We start from the raw sequence: 17,641 nt of genomic DNA, 5'->3' as shown, positions 1-17,641 counted from the left end.
AAATTATTCGGGTTTCATGCACATCCACGGAGGCAAGTTGTATACCATCAGCATCACGGGCCACGTGCTCCATGAAATGTTCATGCTACGAAATGGGTTGAACCCATCACTTGACAAGCCTAGTCTAATATTGCGAGATTCTTTTGCAAATTCTTCATCCATTTCATCAAGGTTCTTCCATGCCAAGCCATCAGTAGGATGCTTTAACGTCCCATCTTTTACGCGCTCCTCATCATGCCACCTCAGACTAGCTGCCGTTTTTGAGCACATAAATAATCTCTGAAGTCTTGGAATTATAGGAAAGTATCTCAGAGTCTTTGCAGGAATAAGACGACCTTTCTTGTCAGGTTGGTTCTCGCTATTATCACTGGAATTTTCAGTATATCGAGAAGTTCCACACACACGACATTATTTTTCATCCTTTATTTCTTTTCTATACAGGAGGTAATCATTAGGACAAGCATCAATTTTGTTATAATCCAGCCCTAAATCTCTTATCATAGACTTTGTCTTATGGAAAGATGAAGGTATGTTAATGTCAGGCATTGCCTCTTTCAATAGCTCAAGAAGTGAAGTGAAGGAGGCATTGCTCCAACCGTGCAAACACTTTAACAAGTACAGACGGATGGTAAAAGATAATGTAGAAAACTTCTTGCAACCTGGGTATAACTCTTGACTTGCCCCATCTATTAAATTGTAAAACTTTTTAGCCCCTTCATTTTGACCTACAGTAACACCCTCAGCATGAGATACATCTCCAAATGCATCATTAAGCAGTCCTTCGATGTCATCGCGTGCACCTTCTTCATCATCTGTGTCATCGTCAACCGCCATCAGGATTGCCCATTCACCATGATTAATCCATGTTCTATATCCCTTAAGAAATCCGTCGGCTACTAAATGGTCAAATACCACATCTCTTCTATACCAATTAATGTTACAACACCTCTTACAAGGACATTGAATTTGTCATCCGTCCGGTTCTCCCTCAGAGTATGCAAAGTCTAAAAAACTAATAACACCATTGATATACTCTTCGCTATACCTCGGTAGATCCATCCAATCCTTTGGCATATCACAAAACCTAATCGATAATTATTAAATTTTTTAGGCGGAAAATTTATAAGGGGTCGCAAAGTGAAGATTAGAAGAATAGAGGAGGCAGTGTATTATTCGCTACAAAGGGAATGGGCAATGAAAAGGACATTCAAAGACTTGTAACTAGGTTGGGAAATAGTTCCTAGTCTTAGAAGTAATTCTCTAGAAACCCATTGAAGTAAAACAAATAAAGAGAAACATAGAATTTATAGTACAAATATAATAAGTTAAATTGCAACTTCAAAACTAACAAATCAAAAAAATTAAAGTATGTGATGAGCGGATAATTTATACACTTTTTGGCATTGTTTTTAGTATGTTTTTGGTATGATCTAGTTAGTTTTTAGTATATTTTTATTAGTTTTTAGTTAAGATTCACTTTTCTGGACTTTACTATGAGTTTGTGTATTTTTCTGTGATTTCAGGTATTTTCTGGCTGAAATTGAGGGACCTGAGCAAAAATCTGATTCAGAGACCAAAAAGGACTGCAGATGCTGTTGGATTCTGACCTCCCTGCACTCGAAGTGGATTTTCTGGAGCTACAGAAGCCCAATTGGCGCGCTCTCAACGGCGTTGGAAAGTAGACATCCTGGGCTTTCCAGCAATATATGATAGTCCATGCTTTGCCCAAGATTTGATGGCCCAAACCGGCGTTCAAAGTCACCCTCAGAAATCCCAGCGTTAAACGCTGGAACTGGCACCCAAATGGGAGTTAAACGCCCAAACTGGCATAAAAGCTGGCGTTTAACTCCAAGAAGAGTCTCTACACGAAAAATGCTTCATTGCTCAGCCCAAGCACACACCAAGTGGGCCCGGAAGTGGATTTTTATGTCATTTACTCATTTCTGTAAACCTTAGGCTACTAGTTTTCTATAAGTAGGACCTTTCACTATTGTATTTTCATCTTTGGATTGTTTTAGATCCTTTGATCATCTTTGGATCTTCGGACGTCTAGTTCTTAGATCATTGGGAGGCTGGCCTCACGGCCATGCCTGGACCTTGTTCTTATGTATTTTCAACGGTGGAGTTTCTACACACCATAGATTAAGGTGTGGAGCTCTGCTGTACCTCGAGTATTAATGCAATTACTATTGTTCTTCCATTCAATTCCGCTTGTTCTTGTTCTAAGATATCACTTGTTCTTCAACTTGATGAATGTGATGATCCGTGACACTCATCATCATTCTCACCTATGAACGTGTGACTGACAACCACCTCCGTTCTACCTTCGATTGGGTGAATATCTCTTGGATTCTTTAATCGGAATCTTCGTGGTATAGGCAAGAACTGATGGCAGCATTCAAGAGAATCCGGAAGATCTAACCTTGTCTGTGGTATTCTGAGTAGGATTCAATGATTGAATGACTGTGACGTGCTTCAAACTCCTAGCAGGCGGCGCGTTAGTGACAGACGCAAAAGAATCGATGGATTCTATTCCGGCCTGACCGAGAACCGACAGCTGATTACCCCATGCTGTGACAGAGCATAGGCAAACGTTTTCACTGAGAGGATGGGAGGTAGCCATTGACAACGGTGAAACCCTACACAAGCTTGCCATGGAAAGGAATAAGAAGGATTGGATGAAGACAGTAGGAAAGCAGAGAGACGGAAGGGAAGGCATCTTCATGCGCTTATCTGAAGTTCCTACCAATGAATTACATAAGTATCTCTATCTTTATCTTTATGTTTATGTGTTCATCATCATATCTATTTGAGTTTGCCTGACTAAGATTTAAAGATGACCATAGCTTGCTTCATACTAACAATCTCCGTGGGATCGACCCTTACTCGCGTAAGGTTTATTACTTGGACGACCCAGTGCACTTGCTGGTTAGTTGTGCAAAGTTGTGTAATGCCATGGTATTGAGCTACCAAGTTTTTGGGGTTCATGACCAGGGATTATGAGAGTTGTGAAAAAGTATTGTTCACAATTTCGCGCACCAAGTTTTTGGCGCCGTTGCCGGGGATTGTTCAAGTTTTGAGCAAGCTTTTGGTAACATCAGTGCCAAGATCCGGCAACAAGCACCAAGTTTTTGGTGCCGTTGCCGGGGATTGTTCAAGTTTGGAGCAAGCTTTTGGTAACATCAGTGCCAAGATCCGGCAACAAGCACCAAGTTTTTGGCGCCGTTGCCAGGGATTGTTCAAGTTTGGACAACTGACGGTTCATCTTGTTGCTTAGATTAGGTATTTATTTTTTTCGAAATTCTTGAAGATGAATTCTAGAGTTTCATGATGATTTGTTGAAGTCTGGCTGGCTGTGAAGCCATGTCTAATTTTATTGGACCGAGGTTTCAACTTATCATCACAAGAGCTTGTTGATTTCTATCAATCTTGCTTTTGGAGCAGTGATCTGCTAAGGCTTGGCTGGCCTTTGGCCATGTCTAGTGTTTTGGACCGAAGCTTTCTTTGAAAGCTTGGCTGGCTGTAAAGCCATGTCTAATTCCTGGACCGGAGTCTTAGACTAGCATTGCACTGATTCTTGGAATTCTCATTAAGAATTTTGATATCTTTTTCCACTTAATTTTCGAAAAACACAAAAAAAAATTACAAAATCATAAAAACCAAAAATATTGCATGTTTTTTGTTTAAGTCTAGTGTCTCATCTTAAGTTTGGTGTCAATTGCATGCATTCATTCATGTGTCCTAAGGGATCTTCAAGTAATTCTTGATGATTTTCATGCTCTGATCTTTGAATTCTATTGACTTGAGTGTTTTGAGTGTCTCATATGCATTCTCATTTTGTTAGTGTCAGCAGTATACAAACTACTAAGTTTGGTGTCTTGCATGCATTGTTATTTGATTCTTGTTGCATTTTGATTTATCCTTATTATTAAAAATCCAAAAATATTTCTAATTTGTGTCTTCTCAAGTCAATAATACAGAGAATTGAAGATTCAGAACATTCAGCAGAGGAATTGCACAGAAAAAGCTGGGCGTTCAAAAAGCCCAGTGAAGAAGGACAGACTGGCGTTTAAACGCCAGCCAGGGTACCTGGTTGGGCGTTTAACGCCCAAAAGGGTATAGTTTTGGGCGTTAAACGCCAGAATGTGCACCATTCTGGGCGTTTAACGCCAGGATGGCTAAAGGGGGAAGATTTTTGTTTTCAAATCAAATTTTTTTTAGGTTTTCAAAATCTTTTCAAAATCAAATCTTTTTCAAATCAATTTTTCAATCAAATCTTTTTCAAATTCAATTTCTTTCCATTTTTAAAATACTTACTATCAATTAATGATTTGATTCAACATTTCAAGTATGTTACCTTTTCTGTTGAGAAAGGTTTACTGTTTGAATCATATCTTTTCTTGTTAGTCAAGTTTTTAATTTTCAAATCAAATCTTTTTAAAATGTTTTTCAAATCATATCTTCTCAATCACATTTCTTTAAAATCAATCATATCTTCTTAACCACATCTTTTTCAAAATAGTTTTCAATCAAATCTTTTTGATTTCTAATTTCAAAATCTTTTTCAAAAATCACTTGATTACTTTTCCACTTTCATTTTCGAAAATTAAGTAATGTTTTTCAAAAATGTTTTCAAAATCTTTCACTTAATTTTCGAAAATTACTTCCCTTCTTCTCACATCCTTCTATTTATGGACTAATACTATTCCTTAATGCAAAATTCGAACTCCATCTCCTTTGATAAGTTCGAATTTTCTACTTCTGTCTTCTACTCTTCTTTTCCTCTGACACTTCAAGGAATCTCTATACTGTGACATAGAGGATTCCACATTTTCTTGTTCCCTTCTCTTTCTTATGAGCAGGAGCAAAGACAAAAGCATTCTTGTTGAGCCTGATCCTGAACCTGAAAGGACCTTGAAGAGAAAGCTAAGAGAAGCTAAAGCACAACTCTCTTTAGAGGACCTGACCGAATTCTTCAAAGAAGAAGAACACATGGCAGCCAAAAACAACAATGCCAACAATGCAAGGAAGGTGCTGGGTGACTTTACTGCACCTACTCCCGACTTCTATGGGAGAAGCATCTCTATCCCTGCCATTGGAGCAAACAACTTTGAGCTTAAGCCTCAATTAGTTTCTCTAATGCAACAAAATTGCAAGTTCCATGGACTTCCATTGGAAGATCCTCATCAGTTTTTAGCTGAGTTCTTGCAAATCTGTGATACTGTTAAGACTAATGGGGTTGACCCTGAGGTCTACAGACTAATGCTCTTCCCTTTTGCTGTAAGAGACAGAGCTAGAACATGGTTGGACTCTCAACCTAAGGAAAGCCTGGACTCTTGGGAAAAGCTAGTCAATGCCTTCTTGGCAAAGTTCTTTCCACCTCAAAAATTAAGTAAGCTTAGAGTGGAAGTCCAAACCTTCAGACAGAAGGAAGGAGAATCCCTCTATGAAGCTTGGGAAAGATACAAACAATTAATCAGAAAGTGTCCTTCTGATATGCTTTCTGAATGGAGCATCATAGGTATTTTCTATGATGGTCTCTCTGAATTGTCCAAGATGTCTTTGGATAGCTCTGCTGGAGGATCTCTTCATCTGAAGAAGACGCCTACTGAAGCTCAAGAACTGATTGAAATGGTTGCAAATAACCAGTTCATGTACACTTCTGAAAGGAATCCTGTGAACAATGGGACTAGTCAGAAGAAAGGAGTTCTTGAGATTGACACTCTGAATGCCATTTTGGCTCAGAACAAAATATTGACTCAACAAGTCAATATGATTTCTCAAAGTCTGTCTGGAATGCAAAATGCACCAAGCAGTACTAAGGAAGCTTCATCTGAGGAAGAAGCTTATGATCATGAGAACCCTTCAATAGAAGAGGTGAATTACAAGGGAGAACCCTATGGAAACACTTATAACCCTTCATGGAGGAATCATCCAAATCTTTCATGGAAGGATCAACAGAGACCTCAACAAGGTTTCAATAACAATAATGGTGGAAGAAACAGGTTTAGCAATAGCAAGCCTTTTCCATCATCTTCTCAGCAACAGACAGAGAGTTCTAAGCAGAATACCTCTGACTTAGCAACCATGGTCTCTGATCTAATCAAAACCACTCAAAGTTTCATGACTGAAACAAGGTCCTCCATCAGAAATTTGGAAGGACAAGTGGGTCAGCTGAGCAAGAAAATTACTGAACTCCCTCCTAGTACTCTCCCAAGCAATACAGAAGAAAATCCAAAAGGAGAGTGCAAGGCCATCAACATGGCCGAATTCTGGGAGGAAGAAGAAGCAGTGAACGCCACTGAGGAAGGCCTCACTGGGCGTCCACTGACTTCCAATGAGTTCCCCAATGAGGAACCATGGGAATCTGAGGCTCAAACTGAGACCATAGAGATTCCATTGGACTTACTTCTGCCATTCATGAGCTCTGATGAGTATTCTTCCTCTGAAGAGGATGAGTATGTCACTGAAGAGCAAGTTGCTAAATACCTTGGAGCAATCATGAAGCTAAATGACAAGTTATTTGGAAATGAGACTTGGGAGGATGAACCCCCTTTGCTCACCAAAGAACTGGATGACTTGTCTAGGCAGAGACTGCCTCAAAAGAGGCAGGATCATGGAAATTTTTCAATACCTTGTACCATAGGCATCATGACCTTCAAGAAGGCCTTGTGTGACCTAGGGTCAAGTGTAAACCTCATGCCCCTCTCTGTAATGGAGAAGCTAGGGATCTTTGAGGTGCAAGCTGCAAAAATCTCATTAGAGATGGCAGACAACTCAAGAAAACAAGCCTATGGACTTGTAGAGGATGTTCTGGTAAAAGTTGAAGACCATTACATCCCTACTGATTTCATAGTCCTAGAGACTGGGAAGTGCATGGATGAATCCATCATCCTTGGCAGACCCTTCCTAGCCACAGCAAAGGCTGTGATTGATGTTGATAGAGGAGAATTGATCATTCAAGTGAATGAAGAATCCTTGGTGTTTAAGGCCCAAGGATATCCCTCTATCACCATGGAGAAGAAGCATGAAGAGCTTCTCTCAAAGCAGAGCCAAACAGAGCCCCCACAGTCAAACTCTAAGTTTGGTGTTGGGAGGCCACAACCAAACTCTAAGTTTGGTGTTGAACCCCCACATTCAAACTCTAAGTTTGGTGTTAGGAGGTCCCAACATGGCTCTAAGTATCTGTGAGGCTCCATGAGAGTCCTCTGTCAAGCTAATGACATTAAAGAAGCGCTTGTTGGGAGGCAACCCAATGTTTTATAATTAACTATTTTCTTTTGTTATTTTATGTCTTTTGTAGGTTGATGATCATAAGAAGTCACAAAATTAATGAAAAAAGCAAAAACAGAATGAAAAATAGGAAGACAAACAGCACACCCTGGAGGACGCACCTACTGGCGTTTAAACGCCAGTGAGGTTAGCTGTTGGGCGTTTAACGCCCAGTCTGGTACCATTCTGGGCGTTTAACGCCAGAAAGGGGCACCAGACTGGCGTTAAACGCCAGAAAGGGGCAAGAAGCTGGCGTTAAACGGCAGAAATGGGCACCAGCCCGGCGTTTAACGCCAGAAATGGCACAAAACGTGATTTTGCATGCCATTTGGTGCAGGGATGACTTTTCCTTGACACCTCAGGATCTACCTACCCTACCACTCTCCAGACTGGCGTTAAACGCCAGAAAGGGGCACCAGACTGGCGTTAAACGCCAGAAAGGGGCAAGAAGCTGGCGTTAAACGGCAGAAATGGGCACCAGCCCGGCGTTTAACGCCAGAAATGGCACAAAACGTGATTTTGCATGCCATTTGGTGCAGGGATGACTTTTCCTTGACACCTCAGGATCTACCTACCCTACCACTCTCTCTCTTCTTCACCAATCACCTCAACACCTCTTCCCCAAAAACCCTCACCTATCAAATCCCATCTTTCTCTTCACCACTCACATCCATCCTTCATAAAACCCCACCTACCCCACCATTCAAATTCAAACCACTTTCCCACCCAAACCCACCCTCAAATGGCCGAACATCCCTCTCCCCCTCTCCTATATAAACCCTCCTTCACTCCTTCATTTTCACACACCTTAAACACCATCTCTCTCCCCTTTGGCCGAATACCAAGCCATTCCCTTTCTCCTCATTTCTTCTTCTTCTACTCTCTTCTTTCTTCTTTTGCTCGAGGACGAGCAAACATTTTAAGTTTGGTGTGGCAACAGCATTGCTTTTTGTTTTTCCATAACCATTTATGGCATCCAAGGCCGGAGAAACCTCTAGAAAGAGGAAAGGGAAGGCAAAAGCTTCCACCTCCAAGTCATGGGAGATGGAGAGATTCATCTCAAGGGTGCATCAAGACCATTTCTATGAAGTTGTGGCCTTGAAGAAGGTGATCCCCGAGGTCCCTTTTTCACTCAAAAAGGGTGAATATCCGGAAATCCGACATGAGATCCGAAGAAGAGGTTGGGAAGTTCTTACCAACACCATTCAACAAGTCGGAATCTTGATGGTTCAAGAGTTCTATGCCAATGCATGGATCACCAAGAACCATGACCAAAGTGTGAACCCGAATCCAAAGAATTATCTTACTATGGTTCGGGGGAAATACTTGGATTTTAGTCCGGAGAGTGTGAGGTTGGCGTTCAACTTGCCTATGATGCAAGGAGATGAACATCCTTACACTAGAAGGGTTAACTTTGATCAAAGGTTGGACCAAGTCCTCACAGTCATATGTGAAGAGGGCGCCCAATGGAAGAGAAATTCAAGAGGAAAGCCGGTTCAATTGAGAAGGCATGACCTCAAACCCGTGGCTAGAGGATGGTTAGAGTTTATACAATGCTCAATCATTCCCACTAGCAACCGGTCCGAAGTTACCATAGACCGGGCTATCATGATCCATAGCATCATGATTGGAGAAGAAATAGAGGTTCATGAGGTTATAGCCCAAGAACTCTATAAGGTGGCGGACAAGTCCTCTACCTTGGCAAGGTTAGCCTTTCCTCATCTCATTCGTCACCTCTGTTATTCAGTTGGAGTTGACATAGAGGGAGACACCCCCATTGATGAGGACAAGCCCATCACTAAGAAAAGGATGGAGCACACAAGAGATCCCACTCATCATTAGATCCCTGAGATTCCTCAAGGGATGCACTTTCCTCCACAAAACTATTGGGAGCAACTAAACACCTCCCTAGGAGAATTGAGTTCCAACATGGGACAACTAAGGGTGGAGCATCAAGAACACTCCATCATCCTTCATGAAATTAGAGAAGATCAAAGAATCATGAGGGAGGAGCAACAAAGACAAGGAAGAGACATTGAGGAGCTCAAGCACTCCATAGGATCTTCAAGAGCAAGAAAGAGCCGCCATCACTAAAGTGGACCCGTTCTTTGATTTCCTTGTTCTTTATTCTTCTGTTTTTCGAATTTTAGTGCTTATGTTTATCCATGTTTGTGTCTTGTGATCATTAGTGTCTTAGTGTCTATGCCTTAAAGTTATGAATGTCCTATGAATCCATCACCTTTCTTGAATAAAAACGTGCTTAATTGAAAAGGAAAGAATTGCATGAATTTTGAATTTTATAACAGTTTAATTATTTTGATGTGGTGGCAATATTTTTGTTCTCTGAATGTATGCTTAAACAGTGCATATGTATCTTGAATTTGTGGTTTATGAATTTTGGCTCTTGAAAGAATGATGAAAAAGGAGACATGTTACTGAGGATCTGAAAAATCATCAAAATGATTCTTGAAAGCAAGAAAAAGCATTTCTATTCAAAAAAAAAAATCGAAAAAAAAAGAGAAAAAGAAAAGAAAACAAAAAAAAGAGAGAAATAAGAGTTGTGATCCAAGGCAAATAAGAGTGTGCTTAAGAACCCTGGACACCTCTAATTGGGGACTTTAGCAAAGCTGAGTCACAATCTGAAAAGGTTCACCCAATTATGTGTCTGTGGCATGTATGTATCCGGTGGTAATACTGGAAGACAGAGTGCTTTGGGCCACAGCCAAGACTCAATAAGTAGCTATGTTCAAGAATCATCATACTCTACTAGGAGAATCAATAACACTATCTGGATTCTGAGTTCCTAAAGTAGCCAATCATTCTGAATTTCAAAGGATAGAGTGAGATGCCAAAACTATTCAGAGGCAAAAAGCTAAAAGCCCCGCTCATCTAATTAATACTGATCTTCATAGATGTTTTTGGAATTCATTGCATATTCTCTTCTTTTTATCTTATTTGATTTTCAGTTGCTTGAGGACAAGCAACAATTTAAGTTTGGTGTTGTGATGAGCGGATAATTTATACACTTTTTGGCATTGTTTTTAGTATGTTTTTGGTATGATCTAGTTAGTTTTTAGTATATTTTTATTAGTTTTTAGTTAAAATTCACTTTTCTGGACTTTACTATGAGTTTGTGTGTTTTTCTGTGATTTCAGGTATTTTCTGGCTGAAATTGAGGGACCTGAGCAAAAATCTGATTCAGAGACCAAAAAGGACTGCAGATGCTGTTGGATTCTGACCTCCCTGCACTCGAAGTGGATTTTCTGGAGCTACAGAAGCCCAATTGGCGCGCTCTCAATGGCGTTAGAAATTAGACATCCTGGGCTTTCCAGCAATATATGATAGTCCATACTTTGCTCAAGATTTGATGGCCCAAACCGGCGTTCAAAGTCACCCTCAGAAATCCCAGCGTTAAACGCTGGAACTGGCACCCAAATGGGAGTTAAACGCCCAAACTGGCATAAAAGCTGGCGTTTAACTCCAAGAAGAGTCTCTACACGAAAAATGCTTCATTGCTCAGCCCAAGCACACACCAAGTGGGCCCGGAAGTGGATTTTTATGTCATTTACTCATTTTTGTAAACCTTAGGCTACTAGTTTTCTATAAGTAGGACCTTTCACTATTGTATTTTCATCTTTGGATTGTTTTAGATCCTTTGATCATCTTTGGATCTTCAGACGTCTAGTTCTTAGATCATTGGGAGGCTGGCCTCACGGCCATGCCTAGACCTTGTTCTTATGTATTTTCAACGGTGGAGTTTCTACACACCATAGATTAAGGTGTGGAGCTCTGCTGTACCTCGAGTATTAATGCAATTACTATTGTTCTTCCATTCAATTCCGCTTGTTCTTGTTCTAAGATATCACTTGTTCTTCAACTTGATGAATGTGATGATCCGTGACACTCATCATCATTCTCACCTATGAACGTGTGACTGACAACCACCTCCGTTCTACCTTCGATTGGGTGAATATCTCTTGGATTCTTTAATCGAAATCTTCGTGGTATAGGCAAGAACTGATGGCAGCATTCAAGAGAATCCGGAAGGTCTAACCTTGTCTGTGGTATTCTGAGTAGGATTCAATGATTGAATGACTGTGACGTGCTTCAAACTCCTAGCAGGCGGGGCGTTAGTGACAGACGCAAAAGAATCGATGGATTCTATTCCGGCTTGACCGAGAATCGACAGCTGATTACCCCATGCTGTGACAGAGCATAGGCAAATGTTTTCACTGAGAGGATGGGAGGTAGCCATTGACAACGGTGAAACCCTACACAAGCTTGCCATGGAAAGGAATAAGAAGGATTGGATGAAGACAGTAGGAAAGCAGAGAGACGGAAGGGAAGGCATCTTCATGCGCTTATCTGAAGTTCCTACCAATGAATTACATAAGTATCTCTATCTTTATCTTTATGTTTATGCGTTCATCATCATATCTATTTGAGTTTGCCTGACTAAGATTTAAAGATGACCATAGCTTGCTTCATACTAACAATCTCCGTGGGATCGACCCTTACTCGCGTAAGGTTTATTACTTGGACGACCCAGTGCACTTGCTGGTTAGTTGTGCGAAGTTGTGTAATGCCATGGTATTGAGCTACCAAGTTTTTGGGGTTCATGACCGGGGATTATGAGAGTTGTGAAAAAGTATTGTTCACAATTTCGCGCACCAGTATGCATTGTACCTTGCCATGACACGATCAACGTTTTGACAAAATCTTCTTGGAAGATCTTAACCAAAAACTTTTGCCTTCAACCTTAACCACGAATAACTGTAAAAATTACAGACAAAAAAAATTGTAATTGCCATATCCAACCATTTAACCACGAATTTAGCACAATCATCATTTAGCAAGAATTAAATTGATATAATCAAACAGATTTGGGACCCAGCAGCAGCAGCAATTAAATCATTCAACAGATAACGGCAATCTAATTAAGTAAAATACAAAATATTATTGTGTAAAACTATTTTATAAACAGCACGAGGGTGGACTTTATTGAGGACATTGCAAAGAATGAGTCCATTCCGAAAAATCATTTATTTTGATCCAGCCTAAGATCTTCACAGGATCAAGTTTGGATTTGGGATCTCCCAAACTAATAAACACAAAGATCACAACAATGTTTTCAGTTTTTCACAGCTCAATGCCACTCAGACAGAAGAAAAAGAGAACCCTTTTCCAATTGTCAAAGAATGTTCTTTAATAATGAAAAGAGTTGTAATAATAGTAATTTTTAGGGAACAGTTCTAATTAACTTTATGCAAGCTGATTTTTTCCCACAAATTTGAAGGAATCAAGAAATTTTAAGCGGAGAGAGTTTTAATGTTTCCTTTTTTCAGTGAAATAATTCAGATTCAATTCATTTTCAATTTCATTGGGTTTTGACCTTTTTTATTACTATAATTAAAAAGACCAAAGAAATAAATGCCACCTCTCTTTAATCTAATCCTGTTTAATTACATGCAGTTTCTTGAATCTCAATCAACAAAGATTAAAGTTAAAGTAGACAAACAATAATCATTTGTTATCACAATAATAAAGTGGCATGCATCTTAATTAGATAGTACATGGCGCAAAACTATACTCATCACTGTACAGAGCCAATCTTTAGGAGATTATTTTTCAAAAGAAAAAAATTCATCTCAATTTGCTAAAAGAGGTGGAAAACCATCAACTACAAAATCAGACAAGTATAAAGAGTGAAAATTGAAGGATCTTGCTTTGATGACATGAGTAAGTTGGCAATGATACATATTGATGTCTAAGAGAACTAAAAATTTATATCAATTTCAAAAAAGAGAGACTACAATGACATTTAAGATCAGTGCAGGACTAACTTGAGTGTTATGTATATATCTTTGGATGACATGAGTATTTTTCTCCATTATAGAATCTTTTTTGGGGGGAGGAATTTAAAAAGCTTTTACAATACCTCAGCCTCCTTGATAGGATTAGCTTGGTTGTGGTACTGATCTAATAGTGTCTGCACGGCTTTCCCTTCTGGAGAGTTCCTCACATTCCTAGTGTGGACGCGAGCTTAAACTCGAACAAGAGCCTGCATGCACCTTAGAGTAACAGCAGCTTGCTTCCTCGCTAGCCTTCTGCGAAATATAGCCTACAGCCTCACCACTGCCCTCAAAGCTCGTCTTGCCTGCAACATTCATCACATAATTAAGGTTAAAAACTCAAAATAAACAAGTAAGAGAAATACAAATACAATCACATGGAACACAAGTTTAACATACTGATAAAACTCTCTGAACACAAGGATCAAGCTTGCAACTATGAACTACCTCTCTGGTCAAATCAAAAGCCACCAACATTGTGCTCAAGCATTCCTTAGGAAACTACAAAAAATTATGGCTTGATGTCTTATAATGGACTAAGCTTCAATAGGTCAAAGTCTTACCATGGTTGAACTCATTCAAAATTAGGATCTAGTTAGTAATTCTTCTGCAAAAGATCATGTTGTGATCTTAGGAATCCTGATCCTTACCTGACTCAGAATTTTAGTAATTTAACATCAACTAACTATTGCATGTTAAAGATACTAGAATTAGAAATTGAGAGTTTTGATTAAAGGAAAAAAAAAATTAAATGATATTTCTGGCAAGGATTCAGTATCAATGAATAAGCTAATGAAAAAACCAACCATGAACAAAAGGAGAAATGATACATATTGATATTCTTAGATATTGTAGTATAAAAAAAAACCTAAAAACAATCGAATTTCAATAAACTAAGTAGGATTTTATCTCAGATAAGCAGAGATCTAATAACTAATTAACTATGTTACAGTTCGTATCATAGTTTCTTTGATCTTTCTTTCAACTGTTTAATGTAGTTTGAATGCTTTTAAACTTGATAACACTATTCAGCAGGCGTATATATAAGGAAGTAGGTCACGAAGATGAAAAATTATAATTTGTAATTTTCCACTAATGATAATAAGTATGACTTAGTGCTAATGCTAATAGTATCACTATCATAGAGGTTTAGTGAACATTAAAATAGAGCATATGGGAATAGAAAGATCTGGCAACAGTTCAAGAAAAATTTATAGACCAACTACAATAATTTAATTTCTAACTTATATCATATTAGTCAAAAAATTCTCTATCATACTAATTTATTCATTGATTCTAAGAAAGGAAAACTATATTCATGAAACACAACAGAATAGTTATAAATTGCTACCTACGATATCCTCAATTAGTTCTTCAACAGAATTCAAAGAAGAGCACCATTAAGGACAGCTTTTCCAGGATCTACTCAATTCAGATTTCAGTAAACAACAACTGAATCACTTGAACTAAACCAAACTTCAGATTTAACTGATAACAGGCAATTAGTGTACCAAACCCCCAAATTAAAAACCCTAAATCAAAACCCTAAACCTCCAAATTCAGAACCAAATGAAAATCTATACACACCTTCTCGACGATGGTGAGCAGAGAGAACGATGATGCTAGGCGCGCGGCGCCGGTCGGCACAGAGACAACAAGGGTGACATGCAATGGTGAGAGCAGAGACAACTTGGTTGAGCGGAGACAATGAGCGCAGATACAACGATGGTGACCAGTGATGGTGAGAGCAGGGACTACGAAGGTAGATGAACGGTCTGGGCAGCGCGCTACGATCTGTGCAAGAAGTTGACTTAGCTTCAAGCGTTCAGTCAGTGGTTAGTGTTGAGTGTTGTGTGGCAGTGAGTGGTGAGTGGGGGTCAGTGGTGAGCTCCGATTCGCGATGCAGGAAGGTTTTCTGCGGGTGATCGATGACGAGCGAGCTGAGGGTGATGACGATGAGGGTTTTCTTTTAGTGAAATGGTTTTCTTTGTGAGCTGAGTGTGAGCATAGCTGAGGGTTTTTCTTTCTTGGTTTTTCTTTGTGAGCATAGATGAGGGTTTTCTTCTCTTGGAGGGAAAATTTTCACTAAGTGTAAGCTGGATAAAAAGTTAAGAGGGAAAAAATTTACAAGTGTTAAGAGGGAAAAAATTTACAAGTGTTAAGTTTTTAGTTCTAGATACATTAGGCATCACTTTTAAAATGCACCCAAAACTTAATAAATAGGCTACCCTCTAAAAGCGTTCCCTTTGATACAAAAAGTGAATCTATAGGTATCAATCTACGGCTACGCTTTATAAGTGATTTCGATAATACCTAAGGCTACACTTTTTAAATGATGCTGCAATTGTGTATCCTTTTCTCTTATAAAAAGGCAACACGGAGAAAAGCGTAGCCTATTCATAGAATAGGCTACGCTTTTCAAATATAGCTTAAAAAAAGTGTGGCTGAATGGGTATTTTTCTTGTAGTGTTTTTATTCTTGAACACATCTTTCAGAGTCTTGGCTGTGACCCTAAGCACTTTGTTTTCCAGTATTACCACCAGATATATAAATGCCACAGACACTTTAACTGGGTGAACCCTTTAGAATTGTGATTCAGTTTTGCTAGAATCCCCAAATAGAGGTGTCCAGAGTTCTTAAGCACACTCTTAGGATCTTTGGATCCTTCTAACCTTGCCTTTTGGTTTAAAGAGCTTTTGGCTTTTTCTGCTTTCTATATATATATATATATATATATATATTCGCATGCATATATATTTTTCTTTTATTGCAACATGCTTTTTCTTTTTCTTTTTGCTGCTTTTTCTTGTGTCAATAATCAAATTTTGGATTTTTCAGATCACCAATATACTTTTCCTTTTTCATCATTCTTTCAAAAGCCAGCATCCTTAATTTCAACTTTAAATATGCACTGTTTATCCATACATTCAGGAAACTAAAGCAATGCCACCACATCAAAATAATTGATTATTCTTTATTGTAGAACTCGAAAATTCATTCATCTTTAATTCTTCTAAAAAAATTCACTATTTTATTCATGTTTGATAGAGGAATATTTTATAGCTAATTGGAAAATAAAAATTAATTACTACTAATCCTTATGTAATTCTAAAAATTAAAGGACATAAAATAGAAATAAAGACTTAAATACTACTAGTGATCATGTAACTCTAAATTAGGATGGAAATATGTGAAACAGGAATTGGAATAATCACAGGGTTGAAACTCAAAAACCTTCAGCTTGAGGGGCACTGGGCTCTTCAGTTTGAGGGGTGTTGGGCTATTCAGGGGAGAGCTTCTGGCGCTTCATCTCCTTCATCTCACGCCTCTGCTTCTCTTACTCCTTGATCAATTTACAAATCATGCTAGTATGATCTTTCTACTCCTCTCTGAGTTGATCTAAGGTGGTTTGCAAGAGCATCACAAACGCCTTCAGCTGGTCCCAATACTCAATTGGAGGGATCTCTTGGGGAGGCTCAAGTGCCTTCCTTTTGGGATGATCTTATGGTATCCTAGAGCTTTTCATCACTTGCTTAGTGATTGGGATTTCCACTGGAATAAAGTTGTCCACATGGATCAGGACCTTAGCCTCTTGGCATAGGCGAAAGATAAGGTTTGGATGGGCTAGCATGGCATTAGTGGACATCCTATTTGCCAACTTGCACATCTCACGAGGGATTATTTGGTGGACTTCTACCTCATTCCCCAGCATGATGTAGTGAACCATCACAACTATTTGAATAGTGACTTCAGAGTGGTTACTTGTAGGGAGTATAGAACGCCCAATGAAGTTCTATGCAACCCCATGCAACACGTCGGAATCTTAATGGTTCAAGAGTTCTATGCCAATGCATGGATCACTAGGAACCATGATCAAAGTATGAACCCGAATCCAAAGAATTATCTCACAATGGTTCGGGGGAAATACTTAGATTTTAGTCCGGAAAATGCGAGGTTGGCGTTTCACTTGCCCATGATGCAAGGGGATGAACGCCCCTACACTAGAAGGGTCAACTTTAATCAAAGGTTGGACCAAGTCCTAATGGACATATGTGCGGAAGAAGCTCAATGGAGAAGAGACTCCAAAGGCAAGCCAGTTCAACTAAGAAGACTGGACCTCAAGCCTGTGGCTAGAGGATGGTTGGAGTTCATTCAACGCTCCATCATTCCTACTAGCAACCGATCTGAAGTTACTGTGGATCGGGCCATCATGATTCATAGCATCATGATTGGAGAGGAAGTAGAAGTTCATGAGGTCATCTCCAATGAAATCTACAAAATAGCCGACAAGTCCTCCACCATGGCAAGGCTAGCTTTTCCTCACCTTATTTGCCATCTATGTTACTCAGCTGGAGTTATCATAAAAGGAGACATCTCCATTGAAGAGGATAAGCCCATCACCAAGAAGAGGATGGAGCAAGCAAGAGAGACCCTTCACGGTTCTCAAGAGATGCACGAGGAAGCTCATCATCAAGAAATCCCTGAGATGCCTCAAGGGATGCACTTTCCTGCCAACA

General features: G+C 39.3%; 1 non-coding gene across 1 annotated transcript; it reads right to left on the bottom strand.

Moving 5' to 3' along the window:
• Positions 1–5,394: 5,394 nt before the first annotated feature.
• On the bottom strand, positions 5,395–5,502 carry LOC112704461 (small nucleolar RNA R71). The gene has a single exon (XR_003155085.1). It is a non-coding gene; the product is annotated as a small nucleolar RNA R71 (small nucleolar RNA).
• Between the last annotated feature and the right edge of the window lie 12,139 nt (positions 5,503–17,641).

This window comes from Arachis hypogaea, chromosome 7, assembly GCF_003086295.3.
Source record: "Arachis hypogaea cultivar Tifrunner chromosome 7, arahy.Tifrunner.gnm2.J5K5, whole genome shotgun sequence".
Classification (NCBI taxonomy): Eukaryota; Viridiplantae; Streptophyta; class Magnoliopsida; order Fabales; family Fabaceae; genus Arachis; species Arachis hypogaea.
The sequence above is the reverse complement of the archived record's forward strand: the minus strand, read 5'-3'. Positions and strand labels throughout refer to the sequence as shown.